The sequence below is a fragment of the Berghia stephanieae genome, chromosome 1 (assembly GCF_034508935.2).
Source record: "Berghia stephanieae isolate SIO BIC M18660-M18661 chromosome 1, UCSD_Bste_1.3, whole genome shotgun sequence".
Lineage (NCBI taxonomy): Eukaryota > Metazoa > Mollusca > Gastropoda > Nudibranchia > Aeolidiidae > Berghia > Berghia stephanieae.
In genome coordinates, this window is record NC_088360.1 from 72,558,602 (window position 1) to 72,583,469 (window position 24,868).

The window sequence follows — 24,868 nt, forward strand, 5'->3', positions numbered from 1 at the left end:
TAACAGATATTTGCAATCATTGTCCGATCACTGGCCACGCTCAAAATCGATTGATTTCTTCTCAGGACGAGACACTATACCGCTGAGCCACTCACTCCACAGCAACAAGGAGGAGGTGGCGATGATGGTAACCCTGCGTTTTACAATCATTGAATTATATTCTAAAATACTAACAACAAGCGACGTCCCCATTTCAGATCGAGTGCATATTTTAGGTTTCTTTCATGGCTTTGGATTTAGTAAATGACAATTTTTTAGCGTGCCACTAACACCACGAACTTGCCAGTGATTGTAAATGCATGGTAAAAATAACGAAAGAATACCCCTTTTCCACCCCTCAAAATAACATTTTTAGATATTTCGTAACCAATAAATTACAAAAGGGCTTCATTTTAGAAAATATTTGTTTCTTCATCATCAAAACTTATCAGAAAGCCCCACCCAGTTGGAATTCCCTATTTTTCGTCTTTAATCCCCTTTCCCCTGCAAGAAATTGGTATCACTAATATCACTACTATAAATTAAACATTGCTTTCACTTAGACGTTAAGTGTTTCTTTTGATTTGAAACAACCTTTTAATTTAGAATTGGTATCTTCCCTATAATGAACGTTCAATTAAGGCAAACGTCACCGAGTCCAGCGTGTGTCGTATAAGGACGGGCACTAATTATACTAATCGACGTGTACATATATGCAGGTCTGACAACCGAAACCCACTTATGGGCCAATTTAACATTGTTGTAATGGATAATATTTTGCGTCATTTTTTTTTTAGATTTCCATTACAACAATGGGCCCACAAGGAATAGGGTTATCAGACCTGCAAACAAGTACACGTCGATACTAGGCCTAATTGAAACCCTGTTCAGTTCTGTGACGATTTGAAATGTTTCCAATATCATTTAAAGTAAAAGATGATTTCATTTCTAGCATAGTATCATGTGTTAAAAGTTTCTATGAAAAGAAAAAGAAAAACCCCATAAACAACAACAAATGAACAAAAAACAAAACAAAAAAAAAAACAACAAAAAATAAAACAGAAACATTTTAGAGCATGAACCCCCCCCCCCCCTCCCCTAACAAATTGATGTTAATGATAATGGTAATAATGATGATAATAATAATAATAATAATAATAATAATAATAATAAGAATAAGAATAAGAATAAGAATAAGAATAATACTGATGATGATGATGATGATGATGATGATGATGATGATGATAAATATGATGATGATGATCCAGTCTTTAAAAAAGATAAAGTTAGGTGTTTCTTGTACTATGATATAACCTTATTTTCAAAAGTTCCCACGGAGGCAGTTGTGATTGTTTTTGAGATGCAAAGGTAGTAGTTTTATAAATTTGTACATTCGTCCAATATTTTCATATATACATTATTTTTTCTATCCACGCCCCCCCCCCTCTCTCTCTCTCTCTCTCTCTCTCTCTCTCTCTCTCTCTCTCTCTCACACACACACACACACATACACACATACACACACACATGGATGCCTTACTACTCATACAATATCTACAAGTCTACATCTTTTCTATTCACGTATTCCATTAGTCATGTTGTCCAGTCCAATTCTTACCGCCGCAAATCATCGGTTAAACCAATCTCATCACCTGGGCACCAGCATGGATAATGTACCTGAGTCTTTGGTTTATTTGTACCGCGCTACCGACCGGTGTCCGAACAGATTTAATTAGTACAGGGTAGTCACAAGTTACCTCATGATCCAAACATTACAAGTATTTATTAGTACGAAAACCATCGCCTTGACATTCTCATTTTGTCTTCGTGTTGCTGTCTCCCCCCCCCCCCCCTCCTCCTCCTCCTCCTCCTCCTCTACATAATCTCTAAATAATTGATCTTCCGTGTCCTCCATCTTCCCTCTCTTATCCCTCTCTTATCCCATTCTTTCCACCTCTCTGTCTTTATCCCCCCCCCCCCACTCTCTCTCTCCCCCTCTCCCTCTCTCTCTATTTTATTGGCCATCTACAATATCTCCTTCTCCTTGACTCTCCCATCTATCTATCTATCTATCTATCTATCTATCTATCTATCTATCTATCTATCTATCTATCTATCTATCTATCTATCTATCTATCTATCTATCTGTCCGTCTGTCTGTCTATCTACCCTACCCCCAGTCCACTTCAACAACAGTATACTTCTTTTCCTTCCCACAAATCACCCATATCAATCAGTCTGATGCATACTATTTTTCTTACTGTCCTAATCCGACAAAATACTTTATTTCGGATTTGAAGCTTTGTGGAGAACAAGTTGAGTATCGTTTTATTCCACTCGACTGATATTCAAATCCATAGCATTTCTTGCCAAATTGATGGAAAACTATGTGTTACGTCAGGAAAACAGCGTAAATCATCCTCCCACCTTGGCCTCCATTCTACGTAGACACATGTCCGGACAGAGAGGTTACCTGAGGGTTTGCTTATTTGTATGTACTACGTACTGGTCTATGTCCAAACAGATTAGCGCTGGATAGTTACCTCATTATCCAACACATCATCCGGCGGACACTCTTATCATCGTCACTTCGTTGAGCTCCTCCTCTTCATCATTATCACGGTTTTATATCTGCTCTTATTCCCGCTTCCTCTTGATACTACTACTACTACTACTACTACTACTACTACTACTACTACTACTACTACTACTACTACTACTACTATACTTACTATACTACTACTACTTACTACTACTACTACTACTATACTACTATACTATACTACTACTACTACTATACTACTACTACTACTATACTACTACTACTACTACTACTACTACTACTATACTACTACTACTACTACTACTACTACTACTACTACTACTACTACTACTACTACTACTACTACTACTACTAACTTACTACTACTACTACTACTACTACTACTACTACTACTACTACTACTACTACTACTACTACTACTACTACTACTACTACTACTACTACTATTACTACTACTACTACTACTACTACTACTACTATCTACTACTACTACTATTACTCTACTACTACTACTACTACTACTACTACTACTACTACTACTACTACTACTACTACTACTACTACTACTACTACTATACTACTACTACTTACTACTACTACTACTACTATACTACTACTACTACTATTACTACTACTACTACTACTACTCACTACTACTACTACTACTACTACTACTATACTACTACTACTACTGCTGCTACTACTACTACTACTACTACTACTACTACTACTACTACTACTACTACTACTACTACTACTACTACCACTACAACAACAACAACAACAACTACTACTACTACTACTACTACTACTACTACTACTACTACTACTACTACTACTACTACTACTACTACAAATGTTACTCGTGGTTTTCTATGTCTCTCCTCCAAAATTAATGGACACAAAACATCTCTCTTCCTCTTCCCTTTAAAATGATAAATACATTTAAAGTGATAAATGAAAATATTATTTTATTTTCCTTCACGAAACTTGGTTGAAAGAAAAAAGAGATGAACATATGATAGCTTCAATCACTCCACCGGTCTACATATTCCGTTCTTTTTTCTAGGAGCAGTCGAGATGGAGGAATAGGTGTCCTTTATCGAAATAATATATTAACGCCATTTATCAGTTTGTTCAAACAACACAGACTGTGTCTTTTGAAAATGTCTCACTGCTTTTAACTCTTGGACTAAAATTAAAATTTACCACCACCTGGTAAAAATAATGAATGCAATGTAACTGAATTTCAAGAAAATTGACTGGACAGGCAATTATAGTGTTTAATAACAAAAAATGAAATGAGGAGAGAAGTACCACAAGACAGAGAAAGAAAAAGTTTTTCTTCTCTATTTGTCCTCTGGCACTGCTCTACTCACAAATTTCCCAAATTTCAAGATGGATTTAAGTGAGCGGCTTCAGACCTAATATTAATTCAGAAAAATGAGTGGAGCAGGCACTTATGTCGATAATAACAATGAAGTGAGTAGAAAAGTGCCAGAGGACAATAATGAATAAAAATTTTGCTGCGATGGGGGCTCGAACCCACGACCCTACTGTTACGACAACTCCTCCTAGCCGAGAGAGTGACGCTATACAGTCGACGCCATCCATCACTCCCCCCCAAAAAAATGGTTTCAAACCTGTGTCTATCCTGAGTCCGTCTTCCGACTTCTTGAGGTCATGGGTTCAAGACACACAATCTCCGCGAATTTTGTTCTACAAGTCAACAGTAATGCGTTCTATTCTCAACACAAACATATGACATAGAGGCGATAAAGACATTGAGTAAGCTCCGATATTGGGGGTGAATATCAATTCAGAAAAGTGTGCGGAGCAGGCACTTATGTTTATGATAACAGGGAATGAAGTGAGTAGAAAAATACCAGAGGACAATAGAAAATAAAAACTCCGCGGAGATGGGGCTCGAACCAACGACCCTACTGTTACGACAACTTCGCCTGGCCGAAACCAACCGTCATAGTCGAAATCTTTTTTTTAAAAGACCGTATTAATTGGCCACGCACAACATGTTTAATCATCAACCCAAAATCTATGATCACATTTTAGACTCGACAATACGTTCAGTGGTTTTCCCATTATTTGCCCTATAATTCCAGTCACTATATACTCGGTTTTACTGTGAATTGTCAAAAACATTCCAAAACAATGGACGCATTATCCGTACTGTGATATCGAAACCATTTATTGGGACAAACTTAAATCTGATCTCAGCGAGAGACCACAAAGACCAAATTTTAAAAATCCTATAACACCGGATACCGTCTTCGGTGCAATCTGAGATGATGGCAACCACATGCCAAAACTAAGCAAAATAGAAGATAAGTCCTAACGAAAGTTGTTAATTAAAACCAACTTTTAATGCTGCCAAAGAGCTTTACACTCGGCAAAGGCAAATGAATTGAAAATATTAAACAAAATTAACTGTTATGAAACAGAATTAGGAGACCTAAAAAATTATAACAGAGACGTTTAATAATTTCAAATGAACTTCTCAGTAAAAGCGCGAATAACAGCCTTTTAACCAACACCAAGGAGGAGAACCTACCAGACTCTTTTTGAGATCTTTTCTCCACAAAATTATTATATTCGATCAAACTTCATGAAAACTAATATTAACAGCGAAATAAGTAGATTTTCTGGAGTTTCATTAACTCGCTTTCAAGGTTTCTGTTTCCGAAGTTTTAGAAGTGATTGATTGTGTCAACGAAGTCATGTGTCAACGAAGTCATGTGAACTAGATCCGTTACCTACATACATACTTAAAAAGTATTTAAAAGTACTGCTAACTATTGTTGATATTAATGTTTCTTTTGGAACAGGTTCTGTTCCTGCTGCTTTAAAGGCAACGCTCGTAACACCCCTCATATAGAAAAGCAGACAATCTAAGAGTGAACCTTCAAAATCAATCCTAGCCCTCCGAGTCTGGAAGTTGGACGTAGGTCAACAACCCATTCAAATAAAGTTACAGAAATCGACTGTAGAAATGCTCAAGACACTGTCAGGGACAGAAATGGAGAGCAGGATAGTTGACTGACAGCAGCAGTGCAGAGAAATGTATCACTTTTAGTCCGGACCTCTGCATTCATGATAGATAAAGACCAAACCCGAAAAGAAATCTCAAACCAGATATCTTCAGATCTTCTCAAAACGAGGCAGCCTATTAAAAAAAGGTGTGTGTGTGTGTGTGCTAGTGTGTGTGTGTGGATGTGTGTGTTTGTCAAGCGTGTAGAGCCTATGTTTGGATTAGGCGCTATATTAGAATGCTATTATTACTATCATTATGATTATCATCAGTATTGCCATTATTATTATTATTATTATTATTATTATTATTATTATTATTAGTAGTAGTAGTAGTAGTAGTAGTAGTAGTAGTAGTAGTAGTAGTAGTAGTAGTAGTAGTAGTAGTAGTAGTAGTGGTAGTAGTAGTAGTAGTAGTAGTAGTAGTAGTAGTAGTAGTAGTAGTAGTAGTAGTAATAGTAGTAGTAGTAGTAGAAGTAGTAGTAGTAGTAGTAGTAGTAGTAGTAGTCGTAGTAGTAGTAGTAGTCGTAGCAGTTGTCGTAAATTTTGTGACCCAGAGCAACTATCAGGTCTTATGAATAAGTGAAACAAGTTCCGAAAAGTAGATGATTATTTGAAATGATCAAAAATATGAAGCTCATGAAGTTATTATTTCCGCTAACGAATACAACATATTATAAAATTAGCCAAATTTCTCATTTTTATATTACAGACCAATTTTTCAGAATCTAACTAATTCCAAAATAATACTTGTTTTGGAGGCGGTGAGTTACAAATTATAAATCATTGATGTGATCACGTGGCATGGTAGGTGCCGTAAGACAAAGCAAGAAAGAAAAATGTAAGAAAAAAAAGAATCTTTATCTTACACCGGTGCCTGCTCCCTAGTTTCTCAAATCATTGATGTTAAAACTAAAATATTTCTGGCATGAGCGAAAAAGGCGTTTCGTCGGTTAGTCAGAATATTCTTTCATTTTTTACGTGGGTGGTTCTCGTTCACTGTCAGATCTACCCACAGAATATTATGTGGATCTACCTACTTGCATTATCTGTTTGTTTGTTTACGCACGTGATATACGTTGTCCTACCACTGACCACCGCCGGTTGTTTGGTGGGGCTTGTTGTATCATTTCGTGATGCATGTCTATGTCTTGTCATTCAGCTGTATATCCGACCTTTACCGACGGAATGTCTAGAGAGTGGCCTCTTTTCCACCCTCTTCCAATCGATTATAATTAGTGGAGGCGATGCTTTATAATGTCGCAGTTCGAATCCCCGATGGAGGCACTGATTTTTTAGTGACCTCGGAGTTATAATGGTTCTGTTGGAACCATCAATTCTTTTTTTTTAAAATAGGGTTGGGGGTCAAAATTGTTCCATACAGCCAATGTTTAAATGTTTGCCAATGAGCAAAGAAATAGTAAAATTAGAAAAAATAAAACTATTTTTTTATAATTTGATATAACGACAAACTTGCAAACCTTTTCTAAATTGAGGGTAATTTTATCACCCGTTGACTCAAATGATTATTTATACAAATCTGTCAGGGCATAATGATTGGTCATTTGACTTTGGGAATCATTTTCTGGTCGACCAGTTGCCAGAATTATTTGCACGCACCTACGTAGAAGAGTGCCTGTTCGTAATAGCCATTATTTTCCCACAAATATTGCGGGGTACTCCACCAGTACTTAAAATTGGAAATGCCATCCAATGTTAGACAATGGAAAAGATGACCCTATTGTTGAAAAAGTTGTGGAAAAGGGGTATAGGTAAGACAAAAGCTTATAACTTTGTAAACCATATTGCAATGGCAGGATCAGGTGAGGTTATGGTGTAGTGGTAATGTACCCGCACTTGAATTGGAATGTCAATATTGTTTTCTTTCAAAATTGAAAAAAAAACAAAACAAAAAAAAAACAAAACCCAAGCAATCGTGAGCCGAGAATAGTGGTTAGCCTTTTTGACTTAAACATGTGCCAGCCGTTCATCCACAAACCCAAACGCACAGTTCATAAGGTATTATATATTTTTTCCAATCTCAGAGTTGCAATCTGTCGAACAATATACGTAATGTGTTGCTGTTCAGTACGTGAAGTCCTTCAAAGCAATTCTTTGACCATTTTTCGATTCTACACCACTTTGTATCAATGCAGCAACGTACACGGTTAGGGATTTTTACAATTCCAATCCCCAGATCCAGTCATAATGCCAATTCCACTTGGATTGGTCAACACGACTGCTCTCAAAAGATCCACCCAAAGTCCATTAGTTGATTCTCTTTATCATCATCGTGTTTATCACAATGTCATTCAACAACCGGTTGTTTGGTGTGCGTTTATATCTTATCATGATGCACCATGTACGTCATCCAAGTGTGTAGAGTGCAGTGCCAACTAACAGCTCTGATAGCTTAGGTGTAGTGGTAGTGTACCGGGCCTGCTTAGGTGGGGTTATGGTGTAGTGGTAGTGTATCTGCTTAGGTGTGGTTATGGTGTAGTGGTAGTGTACCTGCTTAGATGGGGTTATGGTGTAGTGGTAGTGTACCTGCTTAGATGGGGTTATGGTGTAGTGGTAGTGTACCGGGCCTGCTTAGGTGGGGTTATGGTGTAGTGGTAGTGTACCGGGCCTGCTTAGGTGTGGTTATGGAGTAGTGGTAGTGTATCTGCTTAGGTGTGGTTATGGTGTAGTGGTAGTGTACCTGCTTAGGTGTGGTTATGGTGTAGTGGTAGTGTATCTGCTTAGGTGTGGTTATGGTGTAGTGGTAGTGTATCTGCTTAGGTGGGGTTATGGTGTTGTGGTAGTGTACCTGCTTAGGTGTGGTTATGGTGTAGTGGTAGTGTACCTGCTTAGATGGGGTTATGGTGTAGTGGTAGTGTACCGGGCCTGCTTAGGTGGGGTTATGGTGTAGTGGTAGTGTACCGGGCCTGCTTAGGTGTGGTTATGGTGTAGTGGTAGTGTATCTGCTTAGGTGTGGTTATGGTGTAGTGGTAGTGTACCTGCTTAGATGGGGTTATGGTGTAGTGGTAGTGTACCTGCTTAGGTGTGGTTATGGTGTAGTGGTAGTGTACCTGCTGAGGTGTGGTTATGGTGTAGTGGTAGTGTACCTGCTTAAGTGGGGTTATGGTGTAGTGGTAGTGTACCTGCTTAGGTGTGGTTATGGTGTAGTGGTAGTGTACCTGCTTAGGTGGGGTTATGGTGTAGTGGTAGTGTACCTGCTTAGGTGTGGTTATGGTGTAGTGGTAGTGTATCTGCTGAGGTGTGGTTATGGTGTAGTGGTAGTGTACCGGGCCTGCTTAGGTGGGGTTATGGTGTAGTGGTAGTGTACCTGCTTAGGTGGGGTTATGGTGTAGTGGTAGTGTATCTGCTTAGGTAAGGTTTTGGTGTAGTGGTAGTGTACCCGCACTTGAATTAGAATGTCAATAGTGTCTTCTTTTAAAATTCAACTAATCCGAGCCAGTCATGAGCTGAGAATAGCGGTTAGCCTTTAATACACATGTACCGATCCGACTTTTAACATACTTTTATCAGCGAATTGGTTCCAGATTTAATTAGTAGAAAACAAGACTCAAAATATACGCTAAGGAGCAGGTTTCAAATCCGAGTCTTTTATTTCTTTTCTCGATCCCCGTGTCCCCGGGGTGCTGGGACCTGATAGAAATAATTTTCGTTAGGCCAATGGATAATACGTAATTTTTACTACTCGTTTTACGCTAAAGAAACCGAAATAAATGCTCTATCGATGGGTCTCAATTGTTTTGAATGGCTACTACACTTTAACTAGGAACAGCCAACGAAAGACTTTTAACGCATCGACATAATTTGTGATCACGGATGACCGATTCAAATACCCGGTTAATTGATCAACCCACTTCGAGTAGTTGTATGTAAAAGAGCGCGGTGGAATTTTTGTTAGGGGAGGGAAGGTGGGGGGGGGGTATTTTTAAATAGTATTTAACTCTAGAACACGCAATTCGTTTGCATTTATTATTACGTACTTCAAAACAATTTACGCTTAACTAGATCTATGTTGTTATATATTATTTTTTTTAAGCTGAATTTTTTTTCAACATTTTATTCATGATACCATATTATTTTTGTCACATTTTACCTTTTAAAATGAGTTCTTAAAGCCATCAGGTCATTTTGACAGACTTTGTTTAACATGTTCTGCCACTTAGTGACAAAACGCTTTTTAAAAAATGCCTGACAACTTTAACTTCAAATATTGATCGATAAAGATGCCTCCCCCCCCCCCCCCCCCCCCCCCAGGACAAAATAATAATAAAATGTCTATTAACTTAGATTCTCTGACCTCGGAAGGGGTCGCTATAACGAAATTGGAGGTCGATTTGCAAGAGTACACTTCCACAGGGCAGCAGCAGCCTCTTATGGTTCTCACACTACTATGTTATGACGATTGACCCGATCAGCAAAGTCCGGTCCGCACTCGTGCACCGTCGCGAACCCGCCCGGTAGCATCGTCACAACACACCGTTGACTAGATGCTCTGCCGTCTCAGGTTCTTGCCCACAGCGGGTACATGTTGGACAGGTAGAAAGACCCCACCGATGAAGCTCACTTGCCGTTAGGCAGCTCCTCGACCGAAGCCGATTCGCAGCTACCCAGTGTCTCCTCTTACTGGTATCAAAGCCTGGCAACTTCTCACCAAGCTTAGAGGAGTGTACGTCCCGCCCCCACGAGGGATTGAATTCGTCCAAACCGACTTCCATCTCGTATGTGCAGCTCTGTTCGTAGTCAGGGGTTCTGCGTACAAGGGTTGCCAGGACTTATTTCGGCTCGAAACGGGGGCGCCGTCCATATGCGCTTCAGAGGGGTATCCCCATTCCCTCTCTCTTTGATCTTACTCAGCCAGTTTTCGGTAATCGTCTCGGGGGGTTGGATCGCTGCCATTATCGGGCCCCATTCTCGAGGAGGTGTTGCCAGCGTTCCTGACACTATGTGCATCGACTTGCGAAGTTTTACATCCACCTTCTCAACGTTTCTGCTTCTACCCCACACTGGAGCGCAATACTCCGCGGTGGAATAGCATACTGCCAGGGCGGACGTTCTCAGGGCGAAGACATCGTTTCCTAAGAACTAGGAGATAATTTTCTCAGGTTGTCTACCATTAAGATAAGACATTTTGTTGGTGGGAGAGAGCCAATAAACTACGGTCCAGGATCTGTCTCACGGTAGCCACTCGGCTTCAGTTGGACCGGTCGCCGACTTGCACTCGCCGTGGTCAAGGCCTAGAGACCGTAGAGCATCTGGTTGAGCAGTGCATCGCGATGCAGCAGCTGCAGGGGACTCAAGAGGATTTATGAATGCGGAAACAATTTTTGTATATTTTTTTTCATCGTCATAATATTGTAATGCGTTAGAAGATGCTGCCAAAAAGTGTCAAATCTGACATTTCAGGTAAATATTTAAAGAAATGATATTATCAGGTTTGAGTCCTGTTGATCAGACGTGCGTTGTCTTAATTGATCGATTTTTGATGTACAGATTGATCGGCCAAAATGAATAAAGCAGGGTCGGGTTGTTTTTCTGTTTTTGTTGTTTTTTTTTTTTTTTTTTTTTTTTTTTTTTTTTACTTATTTGTATTGTGACCTCCGTCTCAAAGCGGTATTATGTCAGGCTGCGCTATATACCGGAAATTGAATTTATAGCCAAAATTATAAACGTTGGAGATACTGTCTTTTTGTTACGATGGAGAATAGATACCATTTCTTACATTGCCATTAACTCAAAGTTCCTAATTCTTTTCCCGTTAACTCTACATTCACATACAGAGGTCCAATCATCTCGACATAATACCATTTCGAGACGATGGATCACATTGGTATACGGCTTTTTTTCTTCTTTTGCCTGAAACGGAAAGTAGAAACAACATAGCTAGCAGCTGAGCTCATAGATACCAATCAGATCTTCGTAGTTGCATGCCCGTCTGGTACTACTCCATCGATAGAGCTTGAGGCTAACTACCTCACCTAACGGGAGATAATGCACATCTTATCTTTACGGATGAGATGGATGTCTTATGATGGACATTGCATGTTTTGACCTCGTTCACCCGAAATGGAATGAGGAGTAATCATCATCATATCTTGTCGCGCCAGTGAGTCAGCCAGTCCCGGGCAGTCTGGTTGCATTCCCTCAGGTCAGCATTGGTGCAGTGAGGTCCCAGCGAGCATTCGGACAGGATGTGGTCCATGGTCTGTCTGGGGTGACCGCATGGGCATTCAGTGCCCGGTGAGATTTTCCATTTAAAGAGGTTGGTGGCGGTGTTTCCCACCTTTGCTCTAGCTCTGTTCAGCGCCACCCATTCTTTTCTTTTGAGGTCTGTGCCTGCTGGGAGCTTTTCTGTTGGGGGCTGGAGGGCATCGTTTGCTGTCTTGTCCCATTCTACCCATTTGTCCAGGCGGAAGAATGCTGAGTGGTCTGGGTGAAGGCTCTCTACTGTGAGGAAGCTTTTTCTTGATTTGAGCCTGCTTTTGGGGCAATTGTGGTCATGAAGGGGGTGTCTCTGGTCCATTTCCTGTTTGTATTTTTGTATTTGGGCATGAGCTTCCCTCCGGATGTGTGGTGGGGCTATTCCTGCTGCACGGTAGACCAGTGGTAATGGTGTTGCTCTCAGCTGGCCCGTTATGATCCGGCAGGCGTTGTTGAGCTCGGGTCTAGCTTGGAGGCATGGCATGATCGGGCCCATACAGCTGAGCAGTACTCCGCAGTTGAGTAGCTGAGGGCCAATGCTGTGGTCCTTAGAGTTTTAGGGTCAGTTCCCCAGTTCATGTTTGCCAGCTTTCCAAGGAGGGCATTACGCGTGGACACTTTTGCCTTGGTCTTCCTCACGTGTTCTCTGAAGGACAGAGTCCGATCAAGCGTCACTCCGAGGTACACTGGGTGGTAGTTGTACTCTAATGTCTGGCCATTCCACTTGATGTTAAGCTTTTTGTGGGCTTGGTGGTTGTTGAGGTGAAATGCACACACTTGTGTTTTCCCTGGGTTGGCGTTCAGCGAGTTTTTAGTGTAGTACTTTGTAAGGGTGTCTAGGGCATTTGTCAGTCTGCTCTCGATTGGTTGGAAGGACACATCCTGTGTTGCGAGGCATAGGTCATCAGCATATATGAATCGGCGGATATTTGGGAACTCAGGCTGATCATTTGTATATATGTTGAAAAGTGTTGGAGCTAGCACTGATCCTTGGGGAAGACCATTCTTCTGGGTGCGCCACCTGCTCTTCCGGCCATCCATTTCAACAAAGAAGCGCCTGTTTTCGAGAAGTGACTGGATAATATTTACAATTTTCTTATTCTTTATCATTTTAGCCACTTTGAGGAGTAGGATCTTGTGATTCACTGTGTCATAGGCTGCAGTGAGGTCGACGAAGACTGTGCCAGTGACCCGTTTTGTCTCAAACCCATCTTCTATGAATTGTGTAAGGTTAAGAAGTTGACCACATGTTGACCGTCCTGGTCGGAATCCAGCCTGGTATGGAGACAGTTGTTCGTCTAGACTGGGTGACATGCGGGACATAACCATTCGCTCAAATAGCTTGTATGCGATGCACAGGAGGGAAATCGGGCGATAGCTTTTCTTGGATTTTGGATCTTTCCCCGGTTTCAGTAGGGCGACTACTCTTGCTTTCCTCCATGCACTTGGCAGCCTGTTTGTCCTTGCGCATACATTGAAGAGGTCCAATAGCCAGGATAGGGTTCTCGGGCCAAAGTGTTGAATCATCTCAGTTGTGATTCCATCCAGTCCAGATGCTTTTCCTGCCTTCAGATGGGACAAGGCCTCTAGTAATAAAAATAATACACAGTAAATATTTGTTCCGAAAGACCAAGGGTTAGCAGGGCATTTTTTTCTTTTTCTTTTTTTTTTTTTTTTTTTTTGGTTTAGAAAAAAAATGTCAAAGCTTTAATTGTTTTATTTTATTGTAAGGATATTCTTTCATTCATAATTCATTCATAAAATAAACCATCCATCCATTCGTGAAGTCTCTCATCCATAAATGATTAATTTATTAATTTTTGCTTTCGACATTACTTTTTGAGCTGTATTAAAATTACAATGGGGATGAGAGGGATTACACTGCTTCATTTCTATCTAGTTAAATTTTGGCACATTAAAAACTAATCGGATTGTATAAAATGTGTAAATCATAAAAAATTAATAGGCGCTGGTATAACACGAGTGGCACAATTTTTTATTTTACTATTTATAGGGGGTTATAGATTTGTGCGGCTATGTGGTCTAGTGGTATGCCACTCGCTTTCGGATCGGAGGGTCCTGGGTTCGAGCCTCGCGCTCGGCGCATAGTGGAGTCCTTGGAGAAGGCTCTTTACTCACATTCTCTCACCGTGCTCAGGTGTAAAATGAGTACCTGGCCGTTAACAGTGTTGTCTTTGTCAGAAAAATTGTAATATCGCCTAACAGGCGTCATGTCCCGTCCTACATGTTAAATGTTGCTGTTGACCAGGGACCCCTTGAAAAACGCTTTGAGCACATTTGGTGGATATTGCGCTATATAAAAGCTCAATTTTTTTTTTAAGGTCAATTTTCGTCATACTTGGATCACTTTAAAAAAATGATGACCGAGTCGCAACGCTGTATTTGTGCTCTCGTAACAAAAAGACCCCCCCCCCCCCCCAAAAAAAAAAAAAAAAATAATAAAGTCAAAAAGATAAAAGAGAGATAAACATGTCAACGAATAAAACATACATTTTTTAAGGGCTGCAGTTAGAAAAAAAACAAGCCGACAAATAAAGAAAAAAAAATATGAGGGCTTCAGTAATAACTATAACATGTACAATATAGAGAGATCAAAATTTTAAAGAAATTCAATCTTACATCTTGCCTAAAGCAAATTGATCAATAATAATAATAATAATAATAATAATAATAATAATAATAATAATAATAATAATAATAATAATAATAATAATAATAATAATAATAATGATGATGATGATGATGATGATGATGATGATGATGATGATGATGATGATGATATGATGAATGATGATATGATAATAATAATAATAATAATAATAATAATAATAATAATAATAATAATAATAATAATAATAATAATAATAATAATAATAATAATAATAATAATAATGATGATTATGATGATGATAATTCAATAAAATCTTTGTCCGATAAAGATGTTCTCAAATGATTGGAAATTGGCAAATGTTAGTCCAAGGGGATACAGCATGTGTTAACAATTACCCACCTACAAGTTTAACCTGCATTAATTTATTGTCTTTTAATCTGTAATCAAAGATTATCTCATGACATATCTTGAGAGATATACCTTGTTAAGTAATTTCAACACGGATTTCGAAATACACGGCCATGGACCACCCAATTGTTAGAAGTAATCGAGGATTTCTCCAAGTTATTGGCGATTAAAGGGATACTGACGTTAAAGTATATATTGACTTCGAGAGAGCTTTTGATAAAGTACCACGCAATAGATTATTTGTAAAACTAAAAGCATATGTTATTAAAACTAAAACTGCTGTTAACTATAATCCAAAGCCCACGATTATATCAGAAGATATCGAAATTGAAACTTTAAATAAATTTTATTCACGTTTCGACACAGCAAACAAATTTGATATTGAAAATGAAAAACATAAATTAGACAGGGCTTTGGAAGATGAAATGACTATTGAGGTCAGTGAAGAGGAAACGAGATTCGTATTTTCGAAACTAAACGAGAGGAAGGCTGCTGGGCCGGATGGATTGAAAGGAAAACTATTAAAAGAATGTGCCCATCAGCTTTCCCCCATTTATACACATATTTTTAACTGGTCCCTCCAATGCGTTTCGATCCCTGAAATTTGGAAAACTTCAAAAATTATTCCTGTTCCAAAAAAAGAAAAACTTGAAACTATGAACGATCTCAGACCTGTTGCACTGACTTCAATAGTCATGAAATCTTTAGAAAAACTTGTTCTTGTTAAAATTAGGAATCAGTTTATGCCATTGAGTGATAGTCATCAATTTGCTTACAAACCAGGACGTGGCGTAGAGGATGCCATTTTGCTGTTTACAAACAACATCTACAGGCATCTAGATCACGCTAGGAGCTATTGCAGATTGCTTTTTGCAGATTTTTCTTCAGCGTTCAATACAATGCAACCTCAGTTGGTTGTTCAAAAATTGACTAGTCTGAATTTAAACAAGTATATAATTGCTTGGGTGCTCGAATTTCTTACGGAGAGTGCACAATATGTTCAATTAGGACAAAACAAATCTTCCTGTATAACTACAAATACAGGTGCTCCTCAAGGTTGTGTATTGTCCCCTGTATTATTCACAATATACACGAATGACTGTAGAAGTCAAAACCTGAGTGTACCTTTAATAAAGTTTGCAGATGACACCGCTCTTCAAGGCCTCATACAAATGGCAACGAAGTGGCTTATAGGCAAGAAATTGATAGATTTGTGTCTTGGTGTGATGCCCACCACCTAGAGCTTAACATAAGCAAGACAAAGGAGCTAGTGATTGACTTTAGGAGAGTGAAGGAACCGATAGAACCGTTAAAATTAAAGGACCAATTCGTCCAGCGAGTTCCTCACTACAAATACCTTGGTGTAACGATTGATGACAGGCTCAAGTGGGATGAACACTTGAAAATAATTAGGCATAAGATGTGCAGACGTACATATTTTTTATCAAAACTCTCTCAGTTCCGAATAGATAAAACCCTCTGCACATTATTTTATAGAGCAGTAATCGAAAGTGTTTTGTCATTTTGTATAACAGCTTGGGGAGGCAATTGCTTAGCAGTGGAAAGGAACAAAATAAATTCAAATATTAAAAAATCCATTAAACGCTATATAAATGATGTTGATGATGTAGATCTTTTATACGAGAAATTTTGTATAAATAAAATAACTAAAATATTAAATGACCAGTATCATCCACTAAGACCATCAATTATTATGTCAGAAAGAAGTGGTCGCCCTTTCTCTATTTCAACGAAAACAGAGAGACACAGAAAATCTTTTCTGCCGTCTAGTATTAGGCTTTATAACAACAAGCAATAATCATTTTATATAATTATTTCTCATTTTTAGTTTTTAAAAATATAAATATTAATTTATTAATTTATTTGTTTTGCAATCTTTTCAATTTTCAATTTATAGAGACAGTTTTAACTATTTTACAGTGTTGAAATTATTCATATTATAAAGCGCAGCTCTGGTTATAGAGCTGCTCCTTTTTTATATATATACATCCTATTTCCATTGTATTTTTATCCTATTGTGTAAATTATAACACGTCTGTACAAAAAATTTCCTTTTTGGGATGCAATAAAGTATTATTATTATTATTATTATTATTATTATTATTATTTATTATTATTATTATATTATTATTATTATTATTATTATTATTATTATTATTATTATTATTATTATTATTATTATTATTATTGACAGAACTATTAAAATCTTTCTCACAGGCCGTTTGCAAAGGGTTATTGTTGGTAACAGATTGTCTGGTTTTAAACCTGTTGTTCGGAGTTTGCCCGAGGGCAATGTCCTTGGACAATAATTGTTGTTTATTTTGTGCATGAATGATTAGCCAACTGTTTTAAATTCAATTTGAAAAATATTTGTCGACGATAGAAAAATGTATTCCATCACCAGAAAATAGTAAAACATTGCAAAAAGATATCTCTACCTTGGAAAAAACAATCCCCAATATTTATACCGTGTTGATGTTTCGAAAACTGAATTGTTGTCTGTAGCTGATACTAAGAGAGACCCTGGAAATATTTTTGATATTTCATAAACGTTTGATGTACATGTTCATAGTGTCGTCAATAAGATCTTGTTTTTAAGAGTTTTGTTTACATGGCCGCTAACATTTTTTTAAAAAGTAGTCCTCCGAGTCATTCGCCCACGGAGCCTGAATTTTTCCGATTTCTATAGCGTGAAACGGACAATAGCAATTGCTTGCTACCTTTTGGGTAGGACGCTAGTCAATTGCAAAGTACTTTCCGCCAGATCTAACAGAGCCAGCTACCCAATCACTGCTGGATGGACAGCGGGGTCAGAAAAAAATATCGTCTGCACCCGGGATCGATCTCGGTCCCTTCGAGTGTGAAGTGAGTGCTCTACCAACTGAGCTAACGGGACCAGGGCTGCTAACATTACATTATACCAATTGATTATTAGACCAATTGTAGAATATGGTCATCGTGATAATTGTATACGGACTACCATTTTTAATTGCCAGTCCGTTCTTTTAGAGAACGTGAAACGTGCAACCAGATGACTTTCAAAACTGGAAGGCATGTCATATTATGTGGATAGGTTAAGATTTCTGAAATTCCCACCATTTTAAATATGGAAGGAAAGGGGGTGATCTCATCGATAACCTTGATGAAGCTACAATATTACTTCTTTACTCCACCTTGTTGAAAAATAATTCATTTCACAATATAAATATTAAATATATATACTGTCCTTTACTCGATATCGGATCTGACCGTAGCCATCGTTAACATTTAAGCCTGACACTAGAACCCTGTGGGACTTACGGTTTGACATCATTTTAAAGGTTTGTGCAGCGTCTAGTGAGTTGTTAGTAGAGCTCTGGGAAAGAAGTGATTCCATTGGTTGAACTATTGAATACAACTCACCATTTGTTTTCTTTTGTGGCCAAATGCTTGTCTTTTGACGTCATTTTTTGGTCAGTGTCAGTGGTAGTTCACGATTGCTACGATCTAACTGGAAATTGTATGATACTGAAACCCCTATTACAAGGGAACAAATCGTGTAAGAAGTGTTACAAAACACTTGTTTTTCATTTTGGCCAATAATATTTTACTTCATGATATATCGATAAATTTTAAATGACCCTCAAGTTCGCCGTTGATTTCACGTATTATGGTAATCGACAAAAAGTTTTGTGTGCTTAACTCATAATTTATCCCCAAACCACTATAGTTATTTATAGTTGTTTTATAAAATGGATACCAAAAAATACGCCATGATTTATATTTTATAAATATATAGTAGGACAGCACGTGCCTTTGCTCGATATCGGATCTCACCGGCCATTGTTTGATACTTAAAAACTGACTACAAGGGAACAAAACAGACTTCGGCCAATGATAGATTACTTAAGTGCCTATTGTGACAAAACACCTTTTTCATTTTAGACCCCCCAAAAATTACTTCATAATATAACGATAAATTAAATTAATGACCCTCAATTTGCCTTAAATCAGAGACCCCGAAGTCTCAGGTTTGAGATGTTTGGCAAGCATAGGGCCATTTAAAGAGATCGACATTTGAAGAAAAAGTTTTCTGATCAAATGAAAAAAACAAACAAAACAAAACAAAAAAAAAAACAAAAACAAAAAAATAAAGAAACCTGTATTTTTGTTGGAATGAAACAGATCAGACCGAGATATCGAACGGAATAGAATGTAGCATTCGTCTGGTCGTGTGGCCCGTCTCGTCACTCAGGGCAGCTCCAGCTCTTCCCGCGAACCGTCCATCGGTTGGCCGGTGTGGCGGTTGTGGCACACATGGTTGAGGGAACGCGGGAATAGGGGGAAATCCAGAGCTGGCCATCACTACTAACTACCACTCGTGCTTATTTTCACAACAGCATCCACTCACGAACACATACTCACTCACTCACTCACTCTCAGTCACTCGCACGCATTAACTCTCTCACTCTCACATAATTTTAGATTGGTTTTTGTGGATATTTTATGTAGACTGTCTGTAGACTTTCCTATAGCCCCGACCACACTGGCTTTATTCTAGGGAGACTGCTGCTGCTGCTGCTTCCAGTGTTGTTTTTGTTGCTACTGCTGTTGCTGGTGCTGCTGCTGCTGCCGCCGGTGGTTTTGGTGGTGGTCGGACTAGATACATTGTCTCTGTCTTTAGTGATTATCATATTATTATCATTATCAACAGTATTATTATTTTCATTATTACTACGGTGATTAAGATCGCCCGCTGGTAATTGAATGTTATAATTCTGGCCATTGTGATTGCCAAATAGAATCCTCTGTGCTTTGTTATGTGGTGAAATGATTTCCATCTGGATTCTTACTACTATAACGTATTATTATGTGTAACTGTGAAGGTGTATTTTTAGCACATTGTTATAATATTGTTGTTTTGTAAATAAAGAGCCACAATGTAAACAAGGAAGGAGCTCGACTCTTTAGATTATTATGATTCATCAAAGGTCAGTAGCCTGTCATCATCGTCATCATCATCATCATCATCATCATCATCATCATCATCATCATCATCATCATCATCATCACCATCATCATCATCATCATCATCATCTTCATCATCGTCGTCATCATCATCATCGCTGTTTTATTGTAATCATTATCATCATCATCATCATCATCATCATCATCATCATCATCATCATCATCATCATTATTATTATTATTATTATTACTATTACCACTACTTCTACTACTACTGCTACTACAACTACAACAACTACTACTACTACTACTACTACTACTACTACTACTACTACTTCTACTACTACTACTACTACTACTACTACTACTACTACTACTACTACTACTACTACTACTACTATTACTACTACTACTACTACTTCCACTACTACCACTATTACTACCCCTAATACTATCAATGTTTATATTAATATTATTCTTATTATTATTATTATTATTATTATTATTATTATTATTATTATTATTATTATTATTATTATTATTATTATTATTATTATATTATTATTATTATTATTATTATTATTTTATTATTATTATTATTATTATTATTATTATTATTATTATTATTATTATGTATTATTATTATTATTATATTATTATTATTATTATTATTATTATTATTATTATTATTATTATTATTATTATTATTATTATTATTATTAGTAATATGATGTTATCAGTTGAAATCTTTTCTTTTCTCTGCGTGTTCCAGTACGTATCATGTAACATAGTATTGTCTTCATCATTCTTCCCCTGCCTTATTTTTTTTTTTTCTTTTAACAGCATACAAACAACACTACCGTTATCTGACAAAACACGTTTTTTCAAGTCTTGGCCAGGGATTATTTTCCTTCCCACAGCAATAAATTAAAATGACCTCTTAAGTGTCAAAGTTCTTTTCAAATAAATGATAAGTCTCATGTTTAAGAATGTTTTACTGTTTCGAAGGTCTTCTTAATTCATCAATTTTTAAGTTTAAAAGTTCCTGGTTAAATTTTTTAAAGGCGTTTTATCACTATATTACCCAATACACTAATTTTATAACTGAAAGTTGACACAACCCCTGCGTTTATTTCACGAATGTGATAACCCATAAATCAATGGATAATCCAATCTTTTGTGTGCTAATTGTTGTCATGGAAAAACCCTTTAACCAAATACACTCCTAGACACACGCATACACACACACACACACATACGTACACACACTCACACATGTACATGCAAACACTTACATTCACATGCACACAATACGCTCAGACATGAACGGTGTTTTGCATAAAATCAATTCAATAAAAGGATTTAATTTAGCATTGTTAATATTTCAGTGCACGTGTGTGCAACCTCAATTTGCAAACTTAATCAAGTCTCTCATTGAATTGTGTCCAACCGCTTGAGATACTTTGAGGGTTTTATGTTTGTTTATTTGTTTGTCTTTTCCTTTCTTGTTTTTGTTGTTTTGTTTTCGTGGCTGAATACTTCCCGCCAGCGAGATCATCCGACTTCGCAGTTTCGGTTGTTATCTTGACTTCCATGATGACAGACGTGATGGGGCCGATCGACATTATTTTTCCATGTGCCTGAGACAGTTGTCACATTGCAAAATGTTCTCAAAATGACCTACATTTTATAAAGTGTTCACCGTTTTCAAATTATCCAACATTATAATAGGGCATTTTGTTTAGCTTGACTCATGGGTATGTTTACAACTTTCACAAATAGAGCAACGAGTTGACATAATTTATTAAGAAATATCCAATCAACAACAAATCATGTGTTCAATGACTCGGTTGGACGAAAACCTGAATATAGATTAGCTTTTGTCTTTTACAATGTCTGCGAGTTCCTTGGCCAATTTAAGATTTAGGATGTACGATGTCATGAACTTGTTTCAAATCATTGTTGAAAGTGACTAGTAGGATTGTCGTTGATCTCCTTATTTTGAATTCATCAGTGAAATAAAATGACAGCTATTTCAATATTTCGACTCTGAATATATCCAAAGATTCTTCATCTTGTTCCAATATTCATTGAGTGGGGAGTTGGCAATTGCTGCACTTTTTACATTATGACTTCTTTGATATTTATCATTACTGGGCCAATGAAGAAAGAAAAAGAACTATTTTTTATAGTGCATTATCCACTCAAGGTGCTTAAAATTACTTTACAAAGAGTCCCAAACCAAAAGCGACACATGTAAGACGAGTCATGAGACCTGTGAGGTGATAATATCATTAAAAAATTATTTTTTTTTACTTGAGACCATCGCGTTAACAGTGTTGTCTGTGTATAAACAATGCTGTTACCGCAATGCTCTCATTAGGTATACACATGAGCGCCGTGAGAGAATGTCATTTAAGAGCCATTTGCTGCCGTGTTCATCAACAGAATGAGGTGTAACAGCAATACTACTCGCTCTTCATAGAACTGCTCTTTGTGAAAATGGTTTGGTCTGGAATTATGAAACATTATGATTTGAAACATCATTTTCAATGAAATTCAATCTTGCACCGAATGACTCTCTAAATGAGAGAGAGAGAGAGAGAGAGAGAGAGAGAGAGAGAGAGAGAGAGAGAGAGAGAGAGAGAGGAGTGGGGGGAGGGAAAGAGAAGGAGGAGAGATAGAGAGAGAGAGGAGAGAGAGAGAGAGAGAGAGAGAGAGGGGGGGGGTTGAGGGAGCGAGGGGGGGGGGGGGGTTAAGGAAATACGGTGATAATTTATGTTGTTTTGATCGTTCGAGTGATTTCATTTTCTACCAAATTCACCCCCTTGATTGGTGGACAGAGAATAATTACAAAGCAGAGCTTCTCATACGGGACGGGTATCTCAGTGTTGTGGTTTGTTTTAATCAATGATGTGATTTTGCGAATTTTTGTTCACTAGTATGAGCCATCGGCCCACACACACACACACCCTTTCCCCCTTTCCCAAAACGTGTTTACCGTGTTGGACTATGGGACAGAACCTATGATAAACGCATTCGCCCAATAACCCCGGGGAGTAATTTTTCATTTGCTTCATTTAAAACTATTTCGATACAAAATTCGAAGGTAAGCTTTCCCCCGAGTCCAGAACAATAAAACAAAAATGAAAATCTCTAACCGGTTGTAGTGCTTGAGGGCATTCACCTTTTCTAGGTAGGAGACGTTATGAATTAGTTATACGAAACTCTTTTATTCGTGTTCGTTTTACTGTTCTGTCGAAAGCTATTGACGCAATGGGGTATTGAACTAACACATTGAGGTAACCAAAGATGGCACATTACGTAGAAGAAGTAATAATAGTCATGAATGATTGAATGATGAAGAAATGAGTGAATAGAAATCGAAAAAAATACCCCCCCCCCCCCAAAAAAAAAAAAAAACAAACAAAAAAAAACCCCAAAAAAACAAACAAACCCCCCCCCCCCCAAAAAAAAAAAAACAACCTTAATAACGCCTCACAGACATGGTGTCTCGTCCAACAGATTGAGTGTTGCTACTGGCCTGGACCCTTTGTAAAGCGTTTTGTGGGTGTTTACTGGATATTGCGCTAAATAAAAGCTCAATAATATTGTTGTTGAAGCTTGTTGTTTTTTTTTTTTTTTTTGTTTTTTTTTGTGTGATTTTTTTTTTTGGGGGGGGGAGTGGGGGTGGAAGGGGTGTTTTATTATTTGTTTTAGTATTGTTTTGTTTTTGTTTTTGTTTTTGTTTTGTTGATTATGAATTTTTTTCTTTTTCGCTTTTATAGTAGAACCGCATAACGTCAACTTCTGCTTAAAGTCATTACATTTTCTGTTCTTTAACTAAATGAAATGTGTTCCATTTGGTTATGGATAAAGTCAGCCTTTGCTTAGATTCAACCAATCTTTCTGGTCCGGCTGTGTTGACTTTGTCCGTATTCTGTCTGTGATTGTGTCGGGTTGATTTCAATTTAAGTGTGAATGTAAGGTAAAACTACAAGACTGGTTAATTTTATAGATAGAATGAAGTTGACGTCACTCAGGCCTTTGTTATTGTTTTTGCCACCCATGTTTGTGAGTAATTCTCAGTAAACTGTATTCACCAGACTATAAACGTTTACGGTAACACATAGTTTTGTGTTTTGGTCCATTATACTTCCGGATGGCGTTATTGTGAGTCTCTTAGCCAAGCGCACACTATCTATATGTTTTATTAAGGACAATACATACTAGATTTTAAAGTTTAAAAAAAAAAACCCAAACAACCAAACAAGCAAACTAAAACCCCACATTTCTAGTCATTTTCACTTTAAATCATATTTTTGTCATCTGGTTCAACTCAACATAGTACCGTTTTGAAATGATGCATCACATATTCGAATACCAGTGAAGACCATGGGTCCTTTTTATAAATTTAACGCTGACCTCTCAGTTTAATAGCTGTGTCCAGTTTTATAGTCCAATCCTGACGAATTGTTAAAAACTGAGCCTTTAAATTTAAAATGTGACCCATCGTCTCGAAACGGAATTTATGCTGGTAATTGGTAACAGGAACGATCTATATTCAGGTTTTCGTCGGGGGGTGATGAGTAATTCTCACTAAACTGTATTAACCAGACTATAGATAGTATGCAGATGACGTCACTCAGGCCTTTGTTATTGTTTTTTGCCATCCGCGTTTATGAGTAATGCTCACTGAACTGTATTAACTTGACTATAAACGTTCATGGATACACACGGTTTTGTGTGTTGGTCCGTTATACTTCCGGATGGCAATGTTATGAGCTTCTTAGCCAAGTGCATACTTTCTATAGATAGTTCAAAATTGACGTCTCTCAGGTCTTTGTTATTGATTTTTGCCATCCGCGTTTATGAGTATTTCTCACTAAACTGTATTAATCAGATTATGAACATTCATGGTTACACAGTTTTGTGTGTTGGTCCGTTATACTTCCGGGTGGCAATGATGTGAGCTTCTTACCCAATCGCATACTATCTATATGGGAAACTGTGAAAACTTCATGTTTCAGATCATTTTAACAGTTTTAAATTCACTT

The 24,868-nt window shown here is 37.6% G+C and overlaps 1 protein-coding gene across 6 annotated transcripts in view; it reads left to right on the forward strand.

The window, feature by feature from the left end:
• The window catches only part of LOC144956062 (ras guanyl-releasing protein 3-like), a 107,546-nt gene that overhangs the window by 2,470 nt on the left and 80,208 nt on the right, over positions 1 to 24,868 (forward strand). The window contains exon 1 of one of the 6 annotated variants that reach the window (XR_013641873.1): positions 19,267 to 19,834. The exons of 4 other annotated variants lie outside the window; for them this stretch is intronic. The gene's annotated coding sequence lies outside the window, so the exon portion shown is untranslated. Of the gene's footprint in view, positions 1 to 19,266; positions 19,835 to 24,868 lie in introns of those variants that run through there. One more of the 6 variants, XM_078886395.1, reaches the window with a different exon arrangement.